The sequence below is a fragment of the Otolemur garnettii genome, unplaced genomic scaffold (assembly GCF_000181295.1).
Source record: "Otolemur garnettii isolate 467f Iridium unplaced genomic scaffold, OtoGar3 scaffold00099, whole genome shotgun sequence".
NCBI lineage: Eukaryota > Metazoa > Chordata > Mammalia > Primates > Galagidae > Otolemur > Otolemur garnettii.
In genome coordinates, this window is record NW_003852494.1 from 4,368,768 (window position 1) to 4,391,524 (window position 22,757).

General features: G+C 41.4%; 2 protein-coding genes across 5 annotated transcripts in view; one reads left to right on the forward strand and one right to left on the reverse strand.

The window, feature by feature from the left end:
* Positions 1-7,088, reverse strand: part of CCDC92 (coiled-coil domain containing 92) — a 33,704-nt gene extending 26,616 nt beyond the window's left edge. Inside the window, exon 1 of the mRNA XM_012809025.2 lies at positions 7,053-7,088. The gene's annotated coding sequence lies outside the window, so the exon portion shown is untranslated. The remainder of the gene's footprint in view (positions 1-7,052) is intronic.
* Positions 7,089-7,760: 672 nt separating this feature from the next.
* The window catches only part of ZNF664 (zinc finger protein 664), a 39,747-nt gene continuing 24,750 nt past the window's right edge, over positions 7,761-22,757 (forward strand). The window contains exons 1-3 of one of the 4 annotated variants that reach the window (XM_023516860.1): positions 7,761-7,833; positions 8,463-8,597; positions 22,408-22,504. The gene's annotated coding sequence lies outside the window, so the exon portion shown is untranslated. Of the gene's footprint in view, positions 7,883-8,462; positions 8,598-22,407; positions 22,505-22,757 lie in introns of all 4 variants that reach the window. The other 3 variants (XM_023516858.1, XM_023516859.1, XM_003796033.3) reach the window with 3 other exon arrangements.

Below are 22,757 nucleotides of genomic sequence, written 5' to 3' on the forward strand. Positions count from 1 at the left end.
TATGGAGCCAGTGCCCTACCCTTTTGAGCCACAGGTGCCACCCCAAGCAAAGAATTTTTTCATGAAAATTAAATGGAACTTCCTAAATTCTTTACACATGCCTTACAGATCAGATCAATAACTATATATACCATAAAAGTATATAAATATAAACATGAGTGTACAATTAAAAGAGCAGTAACTGAAACTAGTATCTTTATAAATTGATTTTTAAAAATCTCAGACAATCTTATGTATTATGGACAGACAGCTACTTCTATTAACTGAGTAATGTTTCAAGATGTTATGTTTCTCTGATAATTCAAAATAACAATTGCATTATTCCTTAATGTAGATTTTATGTTTTCTAAAATTCCTAATTGCATTTGGATAAAGGAATGTTAACAATCTATATTTACCTAAAGACTTCTAAAGAAATTAAAATTCAAATGGAACACACACACCTTGTCACCAGATAATCCCAAAGGATGACCTATGAGTCTCTTTGAATATTTGTTCTTAAAGCTCAAATTAAGACAGGAAAATCAATAGATGTATTGGGATATCTGATATGTTTGATATTTAAAAACCACAATTTTAAATCTCTGAGTAATATACTACATATTGCCATTTACTGACTATAATAGCTGTGTGTGTGCATGGCAGCAGCAGAGTACGGGAAGGAAAATCAATACAAACTTGTGTCTAATTGAAAAGACTAGGGGTTCACAGAAAAGGAAATTGGTTTTTGTTTGTATATTCTGTCCAGAAGATGAAACTTATTGCTCTCACTGGAATATGAAATCCTGCTTTTCCTTCTCTTTTTCCTGACTCTCATGACTAGGGACAATCATGAAAACAGTGGAGGAACTCATTTCTAACGGTCCGCAGTTATCCTGTGTTGGAGCTGCTGTAGAAATGTACTTTCTTTGCGGAATAACACAGCCAAGGCTATGGATGGCTAGTCATTTTTCTCACACTGACCAGTCCCTTGTGGCAGCTCTTTCCCATGTTGATCTTGTCCCAGGTCAGCCCCTCATGGTAAAGGAGCCTCTGAAGACTGACAGGGAGTCTTGGCAACCAGACCATCCTTGGCATTCCCCAGAAAGACCCTTGGTAGCTCCATAGGATTTAACTTCCTCATCTAGCTCCTGTGTCCTCTGGCCTAGTTCACATGGATGGGAAGGGATGCCAGCTATAAACAGACATGGGTAGTACACACTAAATTTTTCAGTGTAGCTCTATCTGTCTGGCTCATGTGGTAGAAAAGAACCATTAAGACAAAGAGAGTAGCTTACTTACTGGAGAGGGGCATTTGTAAACGTTAATATGTTTAATTACTTTTGTTTAAATGAGAAAAATGGGTTTTCATGTGAATGTTTTAGTAATTTCAATGGGTTTAGAAGAGACTCATGTGCTAAGGCTGACAACAACGACTGTTATAAAGACTTCTGAAATATTTTATTTTCAGATTTGGTACATTAAGTGTGTCTATTTATAATAGGAATCCACAGTTTACAAGTTGGTTTGTACATAAAGCTGTAAAGCCCTACACATTCATTAATGCCTTCTCTGTTTTAGCCAGAATCAGAACAGGTGGTAAAATGTCCAAATGGAATTGTGGCATGTCCAAATCCTGGCTAGGATTTTGCAGAAACTGGACCAAGATGGCTGGATGCCTTACTTACAGGTTTGTAAATGTGAGCGTTTTAGCAAACAAAAATATGGGACTTCAACCTAAAAAATCAAACAGGCTTCTGAGACTCATCCAATAGCTGAACGTATGTGAGAGATGAAGCTGTGTCCTGTCACTGGAAAGCACTGATGAAGGATGTCAACAGATTTCATTCACTGGTGCAAGAAGCCTGCATGACTAGGTTCACACTGCACTTCCTGGAAGGGACTCTATAGTTCTGAAGGCTACTAATGTGCCAGGGACTCTCAGCTACTTCTGTAGGAAGACACTTATCCCAACTGCTTAACAGCTTCTAAATAAACTCAGTTTTCCTCTATGGCTAATCTCCTTTACACTTGAGTTTCAGACTCAAGATGATAGAAAGTGTATCTGTTCTCCCACTCCTCTAGCCACTGAGGGAGAAATAACACCAGTGCCTTCACCTGGTTTGATACAAGTTCTGGCATGAGCCTAAATGCCTACACTCATCCATTATTAAAAAAATTAGACTAGGAATCATTAGAAAAATATGGAGATCCGGGGTTATGCTATGACACAGATAAAACTTTATCTTGGAAAACCAGTGTTTTGATGTATACTTTATGTTACACCAAAGATGGCCCTTTCAGAATATAATGCTGCAGATTTCCAGGGAAAATGTGAAACTTTAAAAGCCAGTATTATAATAATACTGGGAATTATAATCTATATGTAGCAGTAATGTTTAAGCAATGCTACATTAGAAAATGGGCTAAAGGCTCGGCGCCTGTGGCTCAAGCGGCTAAGGCGCCAGCCACATACACCTAAGGTGGCAGGTTCGAATCCAGCCCAGACCTGCCAAACAACAATAATGGCTGCAACCAAAAAATAGCCAGGCATTGTGGCAGGCGCCTGTGGTCCCAGCTACTTGGGAGGCGGAGGCAGGAGACTCGCTTGAGCCCAGGAGTTGGAGGTTGAGCAGAGAAGCCATAGCACTCTACCCAGGGGGACAGCTTGAGGCTCTGTCTCAAAAAAAAAAGAAAAAAGAAAATGGGCTGAAGACCGGGCAAGGTGGCTCATACCTGTAATCCTACCACTGTGGGAGGCAAGGCAGGTGGATCCATTGAGCTCAGGAGTTTGAGACCAGCCTGAGCAAGACAAAAATCCTGTCTCTAATAAAAATAGAAAAATTAGCCAGGTGTGGTGGCAGGCACCTATAGTCCCAGCTACTTGGGAGGCTGAGGCAAGAGGATGGCTTGAGCCTAGGAGTTTGAGGTTGCTGTGAGCTATGATGCCATAGCACTCTACCCAGGGCAACAGAGTGAGATTTTATCCCCAAAATAAATAAAATAAAATAAAATGAAAGGAAATAAAAGGTAATCTTTAAGCTTTCTACAGGCTGCTTTCTAACTGATTGCTTTAATTGATAATTTGTTGTCCTGGTAATAATATTTAAAGTAGCACCTCTGTTTTTTTTTTTTCTGAAGGGATAAATATTTCTAAGATTTACTTTTTGGTTGGCCTGAAAAACTTAATGTTCTTCTCTTTTCCCTTCATGTATAGTATAAATAAGTGATGTGTTCCTTGTTCAAATAAGGCTTGAGAGTCTCTGTCACTTATCACACCCAAATTCAGTCGATGGGTACAAGGCACAAAAGCATGAGACAAACTCATCTGCTAAACAAGAAAAGAAAGAAACTATTTTTTAAATTAAACACATATATACATTAATTCAAAATTATTCTTTTCTTTGACTTCTTAAATTGGAGAGGTCAGACCCTGGTTTAACTCAGCTGGCCTCATTGCTGTCTTGTTCCACGTCAGTCCTTATGTGCTGGGCATACTGGTGTTCACAGAAAACTCAGCTCTGCTTCTTGGCCACAGACTCGAGTGCTAACCTCACTGCTGGTTATAATGGATGGATCATTATTCCCGTAGTTGATAAAATCATCCTTTCCAAGATTGGCTTAGCACAAATAGGGCACATCTTTTTCTTCTTCAAACATAAAGCTCCAATTCACCTCATCTTTTCAGTTTACTGTAATTCTACTTCTTGGTTTTGTTTTACCCTTAGCTGTCAGCATATATTTAAAAATTATGCAGACAAATTGAAAAAAAACATTCAACACAACTTACTGTAGGTGGCTATGACTGGACTTTTTTGCTGTGAAATCTGAGTCATGAGTAATGAAATAAACAGAAACTAACACTCACAGCAAGCATAAAATCATCTCTTAAGTAGTATCATCTATCTAAACAGTATTTTCAGCTGAGAAAAATCCAGTTCACCTTCATCACTTGCTGTCTCTCAAGAGAATGACTGACATTGTCCCATTTTTAAAAAGAGATTCCAAAACAAAGATTCCTCTGCCTGCCTTCCTAGAAAAGGGTACCTGTCCTCTTGATAAATGTTTATTATAGAAAATAAAAGTCAAAGGAAAAAATACAAATTACTTGTAATTAAAAACTCTTTTTAAAACAACACATTGAATATGAGAGTGCTTTATAACCTGTAGTGCCCCATACAAATGCAAAGTAGGATTAGAATCACCTCTGATACCAGGCTGGTCTCTGACTCAGTATAAATCTTTGTGTAGGTATCTGGGAATTTTGCTATCATCACAACTGTAGAAGCCAGCATAAGAGGAGGAAGAGAAAAAAAAAAAAAAGAAGAAGAAGAAGAAGGAACCAGAGAGCCAGAGCTAGAAAGGAAATGCAGAAGTCCTCCAATTCAGCGGACACCGAAACCCCTAGGTGGTCTCCTCAGAAGGACCCTCCTGGAGCCTGGTGATACCTCCTAGCAGCCAGGCATCCTAAGTGGGGAACCGGCTTATGAGAAAGCCCCTAGGGAAGGAACAGACCCTTCTTTCTGCTACTGTAAGTTCTAATCATAACCTTTGCATCTGTATCCAAGTGAAACCTGATAAAATCCCCTTGTTTCATGACAGACCTTCAAATATTCAAAAACAATTAGGATATACCTACTTCCCTGCCCAAATCTTTCTGCAGGCTGAACTGCAAAGCTAAAGATGTGAAAACTGGTGTCATTTAGCTAGTGTCTACATAACTAGTCTGGAACTTCAATGTGACTCAAACATTTATCTGCAATCTTGGTATGCAAAGTATATAAAGGTACCTAGTTGGTGCCCTTGAAGGATACGCAATTTAGTAAATTCAGTAGATGTGATTAATCTCAGTTACCAAACATGTGCCCACTAAGTTTGGGAACTATTTATGGCTGACCTTGTTCCATATAGAAGAAAACAGATCCATGCTTTTTCTTACTAGAAATATGAGAATATGCTGTATGTCTTAAAAACACCAACAGTTATTAATATCAGTATTGGTGCAAATGCAACCAACTGACTAGGTAATGTTGTTAACATCAATGTAACCAACACATGACAGATGAAAGAGTCAAGAACCCACCATGAACGCTCTGTTGTAAGTAAAAAGGATTCATTTGTTTCTTAAAAGTCAACAAAAATATCTAACTTCCCCAAAACTTGTTTGTTAGACTAATGTATTTAAATGTTACAGTAAAAATCTGATACACATGAATAATTGTCTTGTACTTTGGATTTTAAATATGACTAAATTTACTGAGTAATTTTAAGATGCATAAGATGAATGAAAGGTTTTTCATTAGTGTGTATTTGTATAAAACCCCACATATATACACATTCATATACATATATGTATATATAACCACACATCTTAAAGCCTTCCAAACATATTTCACATAGGATGAACAGTTATCCAAAGAAAATTTCAAAATATCTTTGTAGGTAAAAATCATTTTAATGTCAGTATCTTTTTCCTAACAATTCAATGGCAAGAAAATGCTGGGAACTTCTTGACTGTGCAAATAAAATCATTTAACAAAACAGTAACAAAGCTCTTTAAAGAAATTTCAAACTTGGCGGTGCGGTGCCTGTGACTCAGTGAGTAGGGCGCCAGCTCCATATACCAAGGTGGCGGGTTTGAACCTGGCCCCAGCCAAACTGCAACAACAACAACAACAAATAGCTGGGTGTTGTGGTGGGCGCCTGTAGTCCCAGCGATCAGGAGGCTGAGGCAAGAGAATCGCCTAAGCCCAAGAGCTGGAGATTGGTGTGAGCTGTGATGCCACAGCACTCTACTGAGGGTGACAAAGTGAGACTGTCTCTAAAAAAAAAAAAAAAATTTCAAACTTAAAAATTTAAAAATAGCAATTCTAGTTTTAACACTCTTACAGGTTTCCAGAAATGTGTAATACATACCAGTATTGCAGCTTGGTGGCTTGTATTCTGCTATAAAACTCGTTACTGCGCAAAGCGGGTGGATTGCCTGAGCTCGCAGGTTGGAGACCCTGAGCCAGAGTGAACCCTGTCTCTAAAAAATAGCCGGGCATAGTGGTGGGTGCCTGTAGTCCCCACCAGGGGACTTGGGAGGCTGAGGCAGAAGGATCACTTGAACCTAAGAGTTTGAGGTTGCTGTGAGCTATGACGTTATGGCACTCTACCAAGGGTGACCAAGTGGACTCTGTCTCAAAACAAACAAACAAAAAAACCCATTACTACAACCTAAGTTACAGAACATGGTTGTATTTTCTCTTAGGCCACCTAAGTGGACCAGATAGTTACTGGTAAACACTACAGCTTGAAATAAAAAAAAATACAGGTCAGCATGAAACCTAAGACAAACCAGAGGAGCTCACTGTAGAAGCCAAGTCTGCAGCTCTGCTACATGTATGCTCCATTTCGTGAATCACAAGCTAATAGTTATTTAGGGCAAACTAAAGCCCACATCAAAGCTACAGAAAAGCACTGTAAGATAGTGTACTTACGTAAAGGGTTACCAGAACTGGAGACAATATTGCTTATTAGGAAGGGTCTCTAACGTCCACAGGACGGACACAGCATTTAATAAGGCGATGTGGATTCAGACAGCCTCTTTTACACAGCATTCCAGACAAAGCTGGGCTAGGCCCTAGGGCGCTCCCGGTGCACCTGCAATGCGGATTCTTCTCCGTGCGATCCCACCCTGGGGCTGGCAGGTGCGGCGCCTGGACCGGCTTCTCCTCTCTCATCACATTGGCGGGGGTGCGCGCTGAGGCTAGTCCGCGCCCTAGACTGGAACCCTGGCAAAGGCGCCCCCTCCCCAAATGGGGCTGGAAGACCCTGCAGGCAGCAGGTAAGGGGGTCCCTACGCCTCACTTTGACCCTCCTTCTTCCTACTTCGTCTTCCCTAAACTTGTCTCGGCAAAAGACGCCCCTGCTCACCCCTACAGCCAGCGTCTCTCCTGGGGGCGGGGCGGCAAGACCGCCGCCCCTTGCAGGGAGGGCTTTTAAAGTCATTTACACAAACTCTAGTCCCCGCCAGGCGCCTCCAGGTGAGCGGGGCCGGCTGGACTAGGCACACCTGGGCCCCGCCTCACCTGCGGGCGCGGCCGTCGCGGTCCTTCAAGCGGCTCCCCGCCTCTGCGCGCTCCTCCCGGCGGGCTGCTGCGGGGGTCCGCGGCCCATGGGCGGGGCAGCGGCGGGCGGGGCTGGCTCGGCTCCGGCCCTGCCCCGGCCGGGCCGCCGAGGGAGGTCAGTGGGCGCCGCCCGCCCAGCGCATCTCGCCGGCTCCCACCCGAGCGCTGGCCGCGGTGCACCCTGGGAGCGGGCCGGCGACTGGGCCTGGCGGCGCTGACCCGACTGGCGGGCGGCAGGCGGGCGGCAGGCGGCCGAGGCGCCGGCGCGGCGGCGGGTCTGTATCTGCGGGGCGGAGCGTGCGGGGCGATCGATACTCACTAGGCGGGGAGGGGGCAACGCCCCCCTCCCCCCAGCTGTAGCGGGGCGTAGGATAAGACCGAGGGGAAGGGAGGGTCTGACCGGTGGGACGCAGGCGCACAGCTCAGGTGCGGCCGCACTGCGGTTGCCCTGGGTAACGCGAGCCCGGGTGGGGGGCGAGGGAGGAGCGAGGGAGGCTAGCGGGAGCGCGCGCGCTGGGCGCTGGGGGTAAGGGGTGGTGCCCGGGCCTGGCCTGGGATGAGGGTTGGGGGCGGAGGCGGGGGCGCGGGCCGGGCGGCGCGCATGCGTGCGGCCCTCGCTCCCCCGGGGCTCGCCGGCCTCGTGCGTGCGCACGCGCGCTGTCCCCCGGAGGCGTCTGGGTGTGCGGAGCGCGCGCGCGCTGCTTGGAGGCGCACCTGTGAGGTGTCCCTGGAGGAGCGGGAGGTGGGTGCACGGAGCTCGCGGCCTGGGGCGCTTGCACCCCGCACTTGGAGTGAGTTCTCGGCAGCCAAGCTGTAGTCTCCTTTATTTCTTTACTGGATGAAGGCCGGTGCAATGGGCAGGGGAGCGGGCTGGGGGGTGGAAGAAGGTTGAGTGGATTAAAGAAAAGAAAAACAACCCGTCACTTAGGATGGGCCTTGAGCCAGGGCCGGCCCTTGGGGATCAGGAGGGAAGGTCAGTACGATTTTTTTTGGCCGGGGGGCCGCCAGGCAGGCCCCGTAGAGCGCAGCTGCCCCCCGGGCCTCTGGAGGGCGGCCGTGGGCCCGCAGTGCTGGGGAGCGGGGCTTGGGGGGGTCACAGATGGCGGCCGGGCGCGAGGCGAAGGATGGGCAGCGGGCAGGGGCGAGGCGGGGCGGAAGCCCCGCGGGAGCCGGACTCCCGAGCTGGGCTCCATTGTTGTTGGAGCCGAGGGAAGGGGGAGCACAACAGCTTTCGAAGCCTGTGGAGCCGCGCCTTGGAACCTTTCCAGGCGGGTCCCCGGAGAGACGGTAATGGCCGCGCCGTGGGATCGGGGAGCCGGGTTGTGCTGCGGAAAAGCTTCCCTGCATAGTGTGATGTTGTGTTTTTTATAGCTCCTTCCGTCCCGGCAGAGGCACACGAACATCCAACTCAGGTGATGAGGAATCCTTCGCGCACCCAGCGCAGGAGGCTGCTGCCACTGGACGCCTCCATTGTTTGACCACAACAAGGGTCGGATTCTCACCCAGGTAAACTGGCGGGCAGCGCCGTCGAGTTCTCTCTCGACTCCAACATCCAAAGAAATTCTGCTCTTTTTCAGGACTTGACTTCGTGTTTCTTACTGCCCCTGCTTCTGTTAAACTCAGTATATTCCCCTCCCAAACATTTTCCCATCCCGATTAATCTGTCAAATCACCTCTCATTTCCCTCAAAACTCAGCTCCTTTGTGAAACCTTCTTGCTGAACTCCAACAACTAAACCTCTATAGGAGCCTGCTTTGTACTGTTCTAGTTGATTTGTTTATTGACTGTTAGTGCAGCAAAGGAGACCAGATACTGAAAAAATACTTCCAAGCGATTGGCTCCTTAAACGGATGTTATGTGGTATTCAGACAGATTATTGTTTTAACAGGATTGTTTTTAAGTATTTTGTCTTCTTTTTTAGAGAGGGCTCCTGCTTAGAGATACATAGCTTTTTTAGAGCAGAAAAATAACCTTCTTGTTCAGTACACAGGTTAATTTAAAATTTAAAATTAGTAGGGTAGTATGTGTTCTTTGTAAAAAGGAACGCATCACGGAGTTGGCAAAACTCTGGCTATCAACCCTTGTCTCCAGAGATAAGGACAATTAACTGTGTGGCGTGTAGATTTTTCAAGATCTTGAAAAATACTTTACTAGGGTGTACTTATGTCATCTCTCACTGTCTTAACAAGTACCATTGTATTCTAAATTTTGGCATGTGAATTGACTCATTTTTTAAGAAATGCTACATCATGTTTTTTAGTTTCTGTACACCGTAGTTTATTTTACAATTTCCCAGATGGCTGGCAATTTAAGTTTTGATTTTAAAACCACATTTTTGATGGTGGTCCTTCTCTGGTGAGATGAAGTTTTCGGAAGGGAGCACAAATCTGCACTAATTACAGAGGCTAAGCGTTTATCAGGAAAGTTCTCTTCTGTTAAGAAATTTACATGTGGGAGCTGCCACCTGTATTACAGTTAGGACTGTATAACTTAGGAGTCATTGGATGACCTTCAGAGGACACTTAATCATTCTGTGCCTTAGTTTTCTTTTCTGTAAACAGTAGTAATACCTGCTCTCTCTGTTTCTTAAGTTCAGTGATGTGCATGTGCTTGATAGAATGTAGTTTATAAAGATTGGTATTATTAGCCTTTGTGATCAAAAAATTGTTTATTTGCAATATAATTTATGTTTTTTACCAGATGTATGTATCATAAACTATAAATAGTCAATTCTTAATTTGTGATTGTTATCATTATCAAATGACAGTACATTAGTCTTAGAGAATATTTTGCAAATATATTTTTTCTTGTGTTTTTGCATGTCTTAAAAAATAAGGCATATAAATTAGTTGACTGTGAGTAAATACATCAGCAAATTGAATACTAGTTAAAACTCTGATTATAATATGTAAGCAAAACTTTATTTTCTGGAGGTGTAAGGTATTTACACTTTCTATGTTAGCAGTAGATTCAAGTTGGCGTCCATGTCCTTCAGGGAAAGTAGAGTTTTTTATTGAATTTGTAGGCAGTACCAGAAAGTTTTAGCAATTTAAATATTGATCAAATGACATAATGGGAAGTATGTTAGGGTGTAAGAGATACAGTTAGGGGCTTTGTAGATATTTTTCTTTTATTCAGCTATATGATTACCTATAGTGTGGCTAACAAAATTAATTTGTCCCCATTCTGTTGGAATGTATAATTTTCAAGGAGTGGATCAGAAATTAAATATAGTCACACAACTACATGTGTAATCACAAACTGTGGTATCTGCTATGAAAATGAAAAAGCACCTGGCATGAGCAAATATAAAAAGAGGACCACATTTTAGATTAGGTAGAGGAGGCCCAGGAAAGACATTTCTATAAAAATAAGTTGGTTTTTTATTTTTTTTGTAGAGACAGAATCTCACTATATCACCCTTGGTAGAGTGCCATGGCATCACACTGCTCATAGCAACCTCCAACTCCTGGGCATAGGCGATTCTCTTGCCTTAGCTTCTGAGTAGCTGGGACCTCAGGCACCCACCACAATGCCTGGCTATTTTTTTTGTTGCAGTTTGGCTGGGGCCGGGTTTGAACCCACCAGCTTCAGTATATGGGGCCGGCGCCCTACCCACTGAGCCACAGGTGCCGCCCTGTAAAAATAAGTTTTAAGCTGAGATTTAAAGGGAGAGTAGGCAATAGTGTTGAGTGAATGGTGGGGGGATTGGGGAGTGATGTGGGGGTTGTAATTTTCCAGGCAGCGGAACAGCATGAGAAAAGTCACTGAAGAGGGAAGAAGCCTTTCCAATTTAGGAACTGAAAGAATGACAGTACAAGGGTAAGAGGATATGTGGCTTGGCCAGACCCTATAGGATCTGTAGGGCAGGTTAAGATGTTTGTATTTTATTCTGAGTGAAATTAGAAACCATTATAAGGGTTGGGTTTTAGGCAGGATGGGGTGACATAATCAGATTTGCATTTGTAAACCCTTTAGTCCCTGCCACATGCAGAATTTGCAGGTGGCGGGGCATGGAGAGCAGAAGGTGGGAATGCCAGGTAGGCCGTTTGCAAGGGCTGTCTAGAAGAGGGCATCTTTTCCTTTGGAATTCGCAGTAAGTTCACACTATCAACTACACTAATGTAAAAATAGATGTTCGATTTTATAAAAAACCTCATTTATTTTTAAAAAGTAGGAAGAAAAAAGGTACTTTATAATGTAAAAAGTGTTAAGTGTTAAACTAGTTGTCCACACTGTACTTAACAGAAAAGCATCAGAAAATCAAACATTTGACATTATCTAACATGATTTTTGTAAGTTTATCAAAGCAATAACATATAATGTAAGAGTGAAGTCAGGATCTAAATTAGCAGGAAAGGAAATATTTATAGATGTTATTGACTAGAAAATCAAGAATAATAGAAAAATCATTAGACAAAAAAATTGGTTAATTGGGTGGTGCCTGTGGCTCAAAGGAGTAGGGCACTGGCCCCATATGCCAGAGGTGGTAGGTTCAAATCCAGCCCTAGCAAAAAAAAAAAAATTGGTGAAGTGACTGGGTACATGGTGTGCATAAAATTAGTAGCTTTCTGAATATCAGAAATAACCTAGCAGAAACTAAAATGGAAAAAAACACAGGCACATAAAAAGCCAGCTCTTAACCACATTGTAGCAAAAACGTGAAACATAGAGGCAGAACCTGATTAAGTCAGGTGTGATCTTCATGGAATGACCATGAAGTATCATGAGAGGTTTGAAAGAATATCATGAATGGAAAGACAGGCCATGTTCCTGGCTGTGATACCTAAATTTTATGGAGATGTCCATTTAGGGATAAACATGTCAAGGTAATGATGGGTAGTAGGGTGAGACAGATAAATTTCAACATACTGTAGAGCCACATTCATTAAAAGTGTCATACTGGCTGTACAAACACTTCACTGGAACCTCTTTAGCACCCCAGAGATAAACTACACTGGAACCTCCATAGCTGACCACCTTCCTACATTGATCGCCTCCTTAAATTGACCTAATTTTCATAGAGTGGACATATAACACATGTACATATCAGTACAGTAGGCCTAGTTCCTTATGTTGACCACCTCCATATGTTGACCAGTTTGTTACAGTCCCTTGAGCAGTCAACTTATAGAGGTTCTAGTGTATTTTACTTGGAAATGTAGTAAATGATAAATCATGAATGTCCCTAAGTCTAAAGAAAATGAAGGTAAATATTGAACATCTAGAAAGAGGAATTATGCCTGATAAAGTGGACAGAGAACAAGTTTTGCAATCAGATGTAGTTTAAATTGGAATTTTTTAAGTGAGGAAAATAATCTCTAGTGAGGTACTTAATAGCACTCAAATCTGTTACTAGTTGCTGCTATAAGAAACACTGGAGAAAATAATAAAAAAAAAACTATGTATTAAACTATATAAGAAAAGTAAAACTTTAAGAAGAAAAGAGAAAATCTTGAGGTATAAAAGCCAAACTGCAGAGTAGGAAAATACTTGTGACAAATGATAAGCGAAGAGTGGAGTGTCTTCAGTTTGTAAAGAACTCTAACAAATCATTGAAGAGAAAATGAACATCTACACCCGAGTGGTTATAGGATATAAATAGTTCACTGGATAGAAATATAACTTGTTATATATTTGAAACATTGTATAATTCACTAGATCAAGTAATTGGTAGTTACTTCTCCATTTTACTTTTACATTCTCAATAGCAACAAAACCAGAAAGCATTTAAGAATAAGACATAAATGTATCAAAACTTTATAAAGAAAAGTAAAAACTTACCTACATGATTTAAAAACTAACCTAAGTAAATGGGCAACATTATATGTTCTTGGAGAGGAAGAGATCATTATAGATTACAGTACTCTCCAAATTAAACTATAATGTCAATGTAATTACAGTTGAAATCCCTGTGGAAATTATTTTTGGACACTTGATAAATTGCCTCTAATATTCTTCTGTTGTAGTAAATGTTCTAGACTGGCCAAAACATTTTTCTGATGGAAAAATAGTGGTGGGATATTTGCTATACCAGAAATCAAAGCATGCTATAATGCTGTGGTAACGTAAATGGTGAGCAGAAGAATATACAGACTGATGCATGGAGCAAAGTAGAATAGAGTAACAGACTAATTTATACGTAGGCATTTACTATGTGATAAAGTTGGTATTTCGCAACAGTTGGGAAATTATCGTTCATTATAGTGTCCAGGGATGTCCAACCTGCAGCATGCTGGTCGCTTGCGGATTTTGTGAGGACTTTTTTTTGCTTATTTGTGGTGGTGGATATTACAAAAAGTATGCATGGACTGGTTTTTTTTTTTTTTGCTCATCAGCTTTCATTAGTGTTTTTGTATTTACCGTGAGGCCTAAGACAACTGTTATCTTCCAGTGTGCAGCAGAAAAGAAAAAATATTGGACACTGATAGGCTCTGTATTTGGAAGGAAACATCCTACGTCACCGTATTCAAATGGTTGAGGAACTAACTTTAAAAAAAGACCCATAAAAGTATTAGAAGAAAATATAAGAGAATTCATTAGGTAGGAGGATATATTGAGAAGTATGGTTGTTTTGAAGGCTATCCACATGGGCCAAAACTTTATAAAGTTGTAAAGGAAGTGATTGATACATTCGACCATAATCAAAGTTGATGTTTCTGTGAGATAAAAGACATTACAAAGTGACAGACTGGGAAAACTTCTGAAACATGTATAAAGGATAAATGGAATAGACACAATTAAGAAATGAGGATCTGAGTAGTTCTCAGAGAAATGAAAGTGTCAAAAGAGTGAAGAGGATTTCACCCTCACTCAGGATAAGGGAAATGGAAATTGAAACAAGCAGATTTTTTGTGGGGGAGTGGGGAAGGCATCATGCAAAAATTCAAAATGGTGAATGGTAAACCTGAATGTTGTTAGTAACATAAAACTGGTTCAACCTTTTTAGATGGAAGTTTTGGCAGATATTTATCAAAATAAAAGCATGGTTTGCTCTTGTATATACTCTAGCATGATACCATCTACTCCACGATACCATCATTGGAGGATACAAGTTAATATATGAATGACCTATTGCACTGTTGTTTATAATGAGGAAAAATTGAATATAAACACAGTAAATATTTGTTATCTCTAGACTGTGGGGTATCATGTAGATTTTAAAAAGAGAGGTAGATTTGTATGGAGTGACAAGCTTGCATGGATGTCTGGAATATACTATTGAGCCCAGAAAGCAAACTTAATCCTATTTTTTTGTAAGATACAAAACAATAATTGTGTATGTGTATGTTCTGAATAAAAATAGAAAAAGCTCTACAAGAATACATGGTAAACATTTAATATGATTACTTCTAGGGGAAAAGCTTAAGAGAGACTGCATTTTTATTTCTTATGTTTTGGATTGTTTCTCGGTTTTTTTACTGTAAGCATTTACTTTTGTAATAAATATGTTATAATTTCTCACCTAAATTCATAACAACCTAAATTTAGGCTAAAAAATGATAGCACCTAGTACTTAAAGGGGAGTGGTAAAAATGGCACACTCTTACGTTGGCCATATGTATTAAGAGTCTTAAAATAGTATTTTTTCATGCAGTAACCATCTAGGAACCATCAAAGGAATATTTTTAAATACAGAGAAGAGCTTTATGCAAAAAAGATGTATATTGTAGAGTTATGTTTAAGGGTACAGTTTGCAGAATGGTTATGATATATCCACTGGTAGCATATTGCCACTAAAATGTTTATGATGAAAATATATTAAAATTCTTATGATAGCGTTAAGTAGAAGAAAATTAGGATACACATTTGGGTACTTGATATGATTAAAAGTCTTGGTTAAATAGAAAACCCGACAACTTTCCAGTAAAACCTATGCATAGAAAAAAATGTCTAGAGGAATTTAGATGAAAATCTTCAGCATACATTTTGGGTAGCAGGATGTTGGATGGTTTAAATAATCTGCCTTTATATTTATTTACCAAGATAGTATGTACCTGTGTTACATTTATATTGGAACATTTGATCTAGCAAAGTATATCTGGGGTGATACGTTAACTGCATGGCAAATAGATGTGTATACTTTTTTTGAGAGCCATGTGAATAAATTTGGAAATTACACTGAAAATAAGTGGAACCCTTTGAAAAACTTGAAGCAGGGTAAGAACAATCCAGTTTGCATTTTAGAAAGATAACATTAGAGTGGATAATGGATGGGGAAGAAATCCTGGAGGCTTTTGTGGTATTACAGGGGAGGATAACAGTGGCTTCAGTTTAGTCAAGACAGTATAGATGGAATGAGTGGAGAGGTTCACAATATGTGTTCATTTGGGAACAGTTGTTTGTGAATGGGAGGAGAGTGGCTGATTTCTAGGTTTCTGGTTTAGGCCATTGGGGGTAGACCCATTAATTATAGTTGGGAATTGGTATGGTTTGAATATTTGCTCCAAAACTCATGGTGAAATTTAATCTTCAGTGTGGCAGTATTGAGAGGTGGGGTCTTAACAAGGTGATTGGATCAGGAGGGCTCTGCCACTCATGTATTAATGGGTGAGTGTGGGAGGGGACTGGGGTTTTGTGAGAAGAGGAAGAGAGACCTGAGCTACCATGTTAGCAGTCTCAGCTCCTCACCATGTGATGCCCTGAGCAGCCCTGGAACTGACTCCTTAGAGTCCCCACCAGCAAGAAGGCCCTTACCAAATGCAGCCCCTCACCTCAGACTTCTCAGCCTACATAACTAGGAAATTACTTTTCTTTAAAATTACACAGTTCCAGGTATTTTGTTATAAGCATTAGAAAATGAATTAAGAAAGGAGTATGGTGGGCTTTGGTAGGAGGTAACAGATGAAGTTTTAGACATGGCTGGGTTATGTTTTTTTTTAATTATAGCTGTGTACATTAATAGACATGCTGGGTTTGAAGGACTTAATACGACATGTAGCTTCTTTCTGAAGGGATTTGCTCAGAATGCTTTTATAGTACACATATGCTTTACTATGCAGAGGACCAAATACTGTATAGACCTCCATTACTAAGATCATTATTTCTACAAGGTAATTTTTCTTGCAATATAATTGTATGTCTGTAAATTATTTAAGATTGGGGTATACATAGCTATCTAACTTAGGCTGTTGATACTTTTTGTGTGGAATTTTTTTTTTCCTGCAGTTTTTGGCTGGGGCTGGGTTTGAACCCACCACCTCCAGCATAGGGGGCCGATGCCCTACTCCTTGAGCCACAGGTGCTGCCCCATGTGGAATTATTTAAGACTGACTTTGAGTAATACTGTAATTGTCTTTGGGGTCCATCAGGCTAGAGTCTGCCTGTGTGAGCAAGTGGTGGAGTTTTTTCTGGCATTAGTGGTCCTATTGTGAGGCATGCTCTTGTCAAGAGTGTGCCTGATGGGGCAGTTGCTGTTGATGGTGATGAACTAGTCCTTTCTACATAGAGGCAGGCCAGGAAATAGGCAGAGGGATGCCCTGGCCCTTTATCCATATGTAAGTGCTCACCTGACCAGTGACAGGATGGCTAGAGATTTAGGAATATTCGTGTCCTTGCTCTGGCTAGAAATGGATGAGAATATGCAGAGCAGGATGAGAAGACACAAGGCAGGGTGCAGTGAAGGACAAGGTGAGGGGGAGGGCATGCCTACAGAGGTGATGGAAGGAGTTGTTAGGAAGGAAAATGAATATCTTAATCAGAGCATTTGCTTGAAAGAAATAAAATCTATTTGAAATGGCTTGAGTGCAGGGGGCATACTGAAGATTACACCAGGGAGTCCAAAGTTGTTTCTGGCTAAGGCCCATCCTCTGGGAAGTTGGCAGCAGTCAGTGCTGTGATCTCTGCCTTCATCTCCCCTACCCTTCCTGCTTACTGAGAGTTTGCTGTGCACTTCTGCTTCTCTCTCACTGGCCTCACTCTGCCATATTTAACACACGTAGTGCCTGCCAGCTCACTGCATAGACCCAGTCTTTCCCCTTCTCAATTCTGAGTTCTTAGGGAGGATAGGCTGGTTGGTTCAGCTTAGATTCCACACTAACTGCTATTTGGTTCACTGTCAAGGGGCCATTGGCTTAGCAGTGATGGTCAGAGGGAATGCAGGTGAGCATACTTGGGACTGGTATCCTGGAAGTTAGGAGGAAGTTTCAAGAATGGGCAGAAGGGGCAGCGCCTGTGGCTCAAAGGAGTAGGGTGCTGGTCCCATATACGGGAGGTGGTGGGTTCAAACCCAGCCCTGGCCAAAAAGGCGGAAAAAAAATAGAATGGGCAGAGGCAGCAGTTTTAAATGGCCCAAGATGTGATAAAGAGATTAGGAGTGAAACTAATTTTGCAAATTGAAGTCCTTTTGCGTAGGTGGAAAGTAGTGTCACAGCTGATTCCCATGGGAGATTCCTAAGATGGATAACCAGTGGCTATGGTAGATATTCATTTGTAAGAAACTTGAAGAGAGGGTGTTTTTTTATTCTTTTAAACTTTAATTTTGGAGATGTAGCAGAAGCATTCAGAGTTTAATTTTTTAAAAGCATAATTTATATTGCTTTTAATATTAAAACATTTGTATACTCTGGAATATGCAGTATCATCTGTCACCTGATGTAAGAAATTCAGTAAAGCTATTCTAGAGCTCATTTATTTTTCATGCCCCTGCAAGTTCATAAAATAATCATAGTTTATTTCCACATCTTACTTTGTTATGTGTTCCTTCTATGATATTGTGATAACTTGTAAGGAAGCCTTTGTAGCCAGGGCAGACCTCTATCCAAAAGAAGATGAATTCTCACACTTAAGTTAACAATAAAACAATTCATAAAAATAATTAGAACCTTTATGCAGAGTAAATATTAATGCCCTCTGCCTTTCAGAATCAGGTTAGGATGTGTAGTTCAGATACATTTAAGATTGAGCCTAATAGGGTTTAAGAATATTTCATTGATTCGGAGTACCAGGCATAAGCTAGAAAACATGATCGGTATCTCAGTTGATCAATATCTAATAACTTACCACTGCATCTTCACATTATAATAGCATTATGGCCTTGTGATGAGGCCCTACTAGACTCAGAATTATAATCAGGGAACCTGTACAAAACAGGTTGTATAGATTTTCATGATGCTAGGCAATCAGAGGAAGTAATCCACAATGCAATTCATTTTGGGTTCTGAGACGTTAGTATGAAGATCCCATCCAGGTTTCTGAGCAGGTGTTTGAGTGCCCTCTGGAGGCATTCTGCACAGTTGAATCAGTCTCCTAACAAGGGTTTTCGTTAATAGCCAGAGATCAGAAACACTGGGTGAGGTGGTTGAAACTGTTGGAGATGGAGCCCTCTGGAGTATGCCAGTAAAGTTTACAGAGGAACAAGGACGGACCAAGGAGGCTGAGAATATGGCTTATACAGTGAGAGTGTAACAGAGGCTATGGAGTCAGAAGGAGCCAAGGCATGTGGCCAGTAGCATCCAGTGAGATCAAGAACAAAAAATGCCCTTGGATTGGTCACAAGAAAGCAGATGTTGATAGGAACATCATTGTGGCAGTGGATTGAGACATGAATGAGAAGTGAGGCAGGGGAAGTCAGTCTTTGAGAAGCCTGGAAGGGGAAAAAAAGAGTGGTAGTGGTATATACATCGCAGCTGTAGAAGACATGGCTAAATGCTGTTTTCTCTTAAGGTATGTTGAGATTCTTGTTTTGCATTTAAATGCTGAAAAGAAAAGACAAACACAGGGAGAGAAAAACATTGAAGTGTGTGTGGGGGGGGAGAATTGGCTTTGACATTCTTTACGGAAGAGATTTATTGAGGGAGAAGTTGCTTTTTACAGGAACTTCTAAGTATGGTAACATAATGGTTCCAGTCGATTGTAGGATGATGGGGAAATTTTCCACTAGGCAGCTGGGGTAAAAGACTGGTGATAGGAGAATGTGGTATTATAATCACGGAAGTAGTGATTGCAAACTAAGCCGTCAGTAGAGCTAAGGAATGGAGACAGGACATGCCTTTGGAGGATACCTGTATTTTGAAAGTAGGCATCAAAGAAATGATAAATGGACTCCACAAGGCCAGAGCAGAAGTGAGAATGTGCAGGGATTGGGGGCCAAGGAGACTTATATAAACCAGGAGTCAGAGAGGGATGTGAGGAATGGCCTTCAGATTTGACAAGGGGAGATCACAACTTTGAGACTGTTTTTACAGAAGGGGTGAAGACAGGTGGGGTGGGTAGGGGGCATAAGAGGTGTGGGAGTTGAGTGAAAGTGAGGAGATGGAAGGGACCATAGCCAGACAGACCATGGTTCCAGAGAACAAATGGAGCTTGTCCATACATAAAAGATTAAAGCTGTAACAACTCAATCAACAGTGACTTTAGAAAAGAATTAGGTTTGGTTTTTGTTTTTAACACTATCAGGGTATGAGATTTAAGTTTATATAACTTGTGTGCCACCTCCTGTTTTTCTTAGCTTGAGGATCTGATGAAATGGAAGAAAATGTTAAGGTCTGTGACATTTGAGGCGTTCTTGCAGAAGGAAACAGTAAATTTGACCATTTTTTGATTTATTTTTACAGATGTCAAAGGTCAAATCCCTTAAATATATAGGATCATTTGTTATCATGATTGACATTTTCTTTTGGTAAAACTAGTAAGATGGCTAATAGAAGTTACTTGGTTTCACTTACTTAAAATACTTAACTAAGAAAAGATAATAGATTTCCTATTATCAGAAGTGCTAAAATAATAGTATGTTTAAATTTGGGAGGCAGGATTTGAGTATTTAAAGTATGTGCTCATGAAAGGGCTGGGGTGGGCAGGATCTAGCTTAGGCCCAGCATGTCCACTGCTGTCAGACTAGTTTGAAGACCTTAAGCTCTTTCAACTTTGGAGGCCTTTCCTATGTCATATCAAACATTAAAAAAAATTACCCACACATCCCACATAATTTAGTGTATATGAAACTTTGTGAGTTAAGTTTCATTTGAATATCTAGTTGTAGACATTTAATATTTATTAACTTTGATTTTGCAATTTTCTTTTCATATTTTGCATCCAGTAAATCTTTTTTCAGATCTCATTTTTGTTTATAATCTCTAAGGGACTGTGCCCCTGTACCCCTGTTCTTTTGGGAAGCAGGCCTCGGGTATGTCTAGACGTGTCTGGTGGGGGAAGATTTGCCAGGAATCTGTCTGTTTCAGCACCAGGGAACCTCCTGGGAGAACTTAATCCTGAAGAGGAGTTGAAGTAACTATTTTAGTGAGGGATTTTTTTTGTTGGACGGAACAGAGATTCATTCAGAGCGTTTTAAGAAAAAGGAATTATGTTGTAAGGACACATGGACTAGACCGGTGAGGAACTAAGGCAGTGCAGAGACAAGCCATGGTCTTTGCCAGGGAGGGGTCTCTCCCACAGTGGGGTCTCTTGTGGCATCTCTCATTTCTTTGTGTCTTTCTCCTTTTCCTACCATCTGGCTTGTTTTTCCTTACTGTGTCTATCCTTTTTCTACCTTTGAGCTTCTGTTTTAGAATCCTTTAGAGTCTGCTTCTTCATGACTTAGATTGCTGAGATCACTCATGACCTCTATAGTCTGTTTGCACATTGTAAGCCCTCAGCCTCCTCTCACAGCAAAGCACCTGTTCTCAGTATTGGTTAGGTTTCTGAGAGAACCTGATTTTATTGTTACTATTGTTGTAAGCTACAGCAAAGGTTGCAGTTAAGCTCTTGGATTAAATGTTTGTACTTGGTCTCATAAATAGTCCTATGGCCCATGGCCACTGAGGCCTACCTTAAAGCTGGGCCAGTTCCTGTTCGTAGGATTTATAGACCAGCAGGCATTATAATTGGTGTGTATAGTTCTGAAGGGGAGAAAGAACCCAGCCGATACCATAGCCATTTGAAATTCTTCCAGTTGGGAGGCGCCTGTGGCTCAGTGAGTAGGGAGCCGGCCCCATATACCGAGGCCGGGGGGTTCAAACCCAGCCCTGGCCAAACGGCAACAAAAAATAGCCGGGCGTTGTGGCGGGCACCTGTAGTCCCAGCTACTTGGGAGGCTGAGGCAGAAGAATCGCCTAAGCCCAGGAGTTGGAGGTTGCTGGAGCGACTCCACTGCACTCTACCAAGGGCAAAAAAGTAAGACTCTGTCTCTAAAAAAAAAAAAAAAAAAAAAAATTCTTCCAATTGTATTCTTGCCCTTTAAAATACGTCCTGCTAATGGCCTTCATTCTAAATCAGCCCTTGTTTTCTATAGACAACCTAAAATCCCTGAATATGTTGAAAGCATTTTCACTTTTCTGTTCTCTTCCTGTTTTATTTAGTCCCTCACAGTGCAGTCCTGTGTAGTCCTCTATTTCTCATGTTAGTGACTTCTGCTGAAGATGACATAGGAACTTCAGATAATTGTTAGCAAGCTGGGTAATTCTAACCTCATTCCATTCCTCCAAAGTTCCAGGGAGCTATGTAGACATAACTAATTCAGCACTGTCCCCAGATTGACATACAGAAAAACACATTCTATACAGATACGAAGATGGCAGCTATTTGATGTCTACATCCCCTAATATGTCATCATGCCTCTCAAAGAAAGTGAAGTTCCTCAAGCTTAAAAATAGATCTTGAAATCTATACTCAGTACTCTGAGCAGTTGTAGAATATAGCAGAGGAAGGAGGTCGTAGATGGAATAAATAAAACAATGATAGTGATAGCTAGTCTCAGTCCTTGAAATTTGCCAGGCATTATTTTAAGTACTCCTCACAATATTAATTTAGTTAGTCCTTAGACTACCTAATAAGGTAACTGTTATTATCTACATAATTCCATTCTTAACCTCTTAGGTGAAGGTTACACAGCAGGTATGTGGTAGAGTAGGACATGAAACTGTTTGAGTCCTATTTGTGCTCTTTCAGTACTTGTAGAGACTGGAAAATCGGTGAAAAACTGAGTTCAGTCATCTTAACACCTGTAACTTTGGATGAAGTTCTTATTGACGGCTAATGAAGATAATTAGGATTCTTTTTTTTTTTTTTCCGGCCAGGGCCAGGTTTGAACCTGCCACCTCTGGTACATGGGGCCGGCGCCCTACTCACTGAGCCACAGGTGCCACCCAGATATTAGGATTCTTGTCTCTTGGAAGAGGTTATGCAGATTTCCTGGATTTTCCTTTCCATGGTTTCTCAGGTTTTCTCATCTCTTTGGTCCTCCATATATAAATTCCAGATGTAGGTAGGTCCAGATTCTGAGCTGGGACCCTGCATTTATATTAGGTAGTTCTTCGACGACTTTGTGATCCTAAATTCTCAATAATATAAACCTACTTTTTTCTGCATTTCTCCCATCCAGCAGGATCCTAAGGCTTTTGTAGCCCTTCAGCCACTGTGGATCCTGTCTCTGCCTCTTCTTCTGGAATGTTTTGGGGGTTTGGACTTACATCACTGTGGTAAGTTTTCCCCTTGTTTCACCATTTTCCTAGATGGAGAATCCCCTTTGAGTATTTTAAACTGAGGTGTTTTTTCTAAGTATGTGCCCTTTGTGGGTCAGTGAGGATGAAACTCCCCTCTGCCTCATGTTCTTCCTTTAATTCTTGCCTTTGTCTGGCTTTTGAGTTCTTGTTCTTGGACCACCTTCAGATGGCAGAAGCATCTTTGTCCCATCTCTTTTCTTGTTTCTCAGGAGCGTCATTTTCTTTTCAT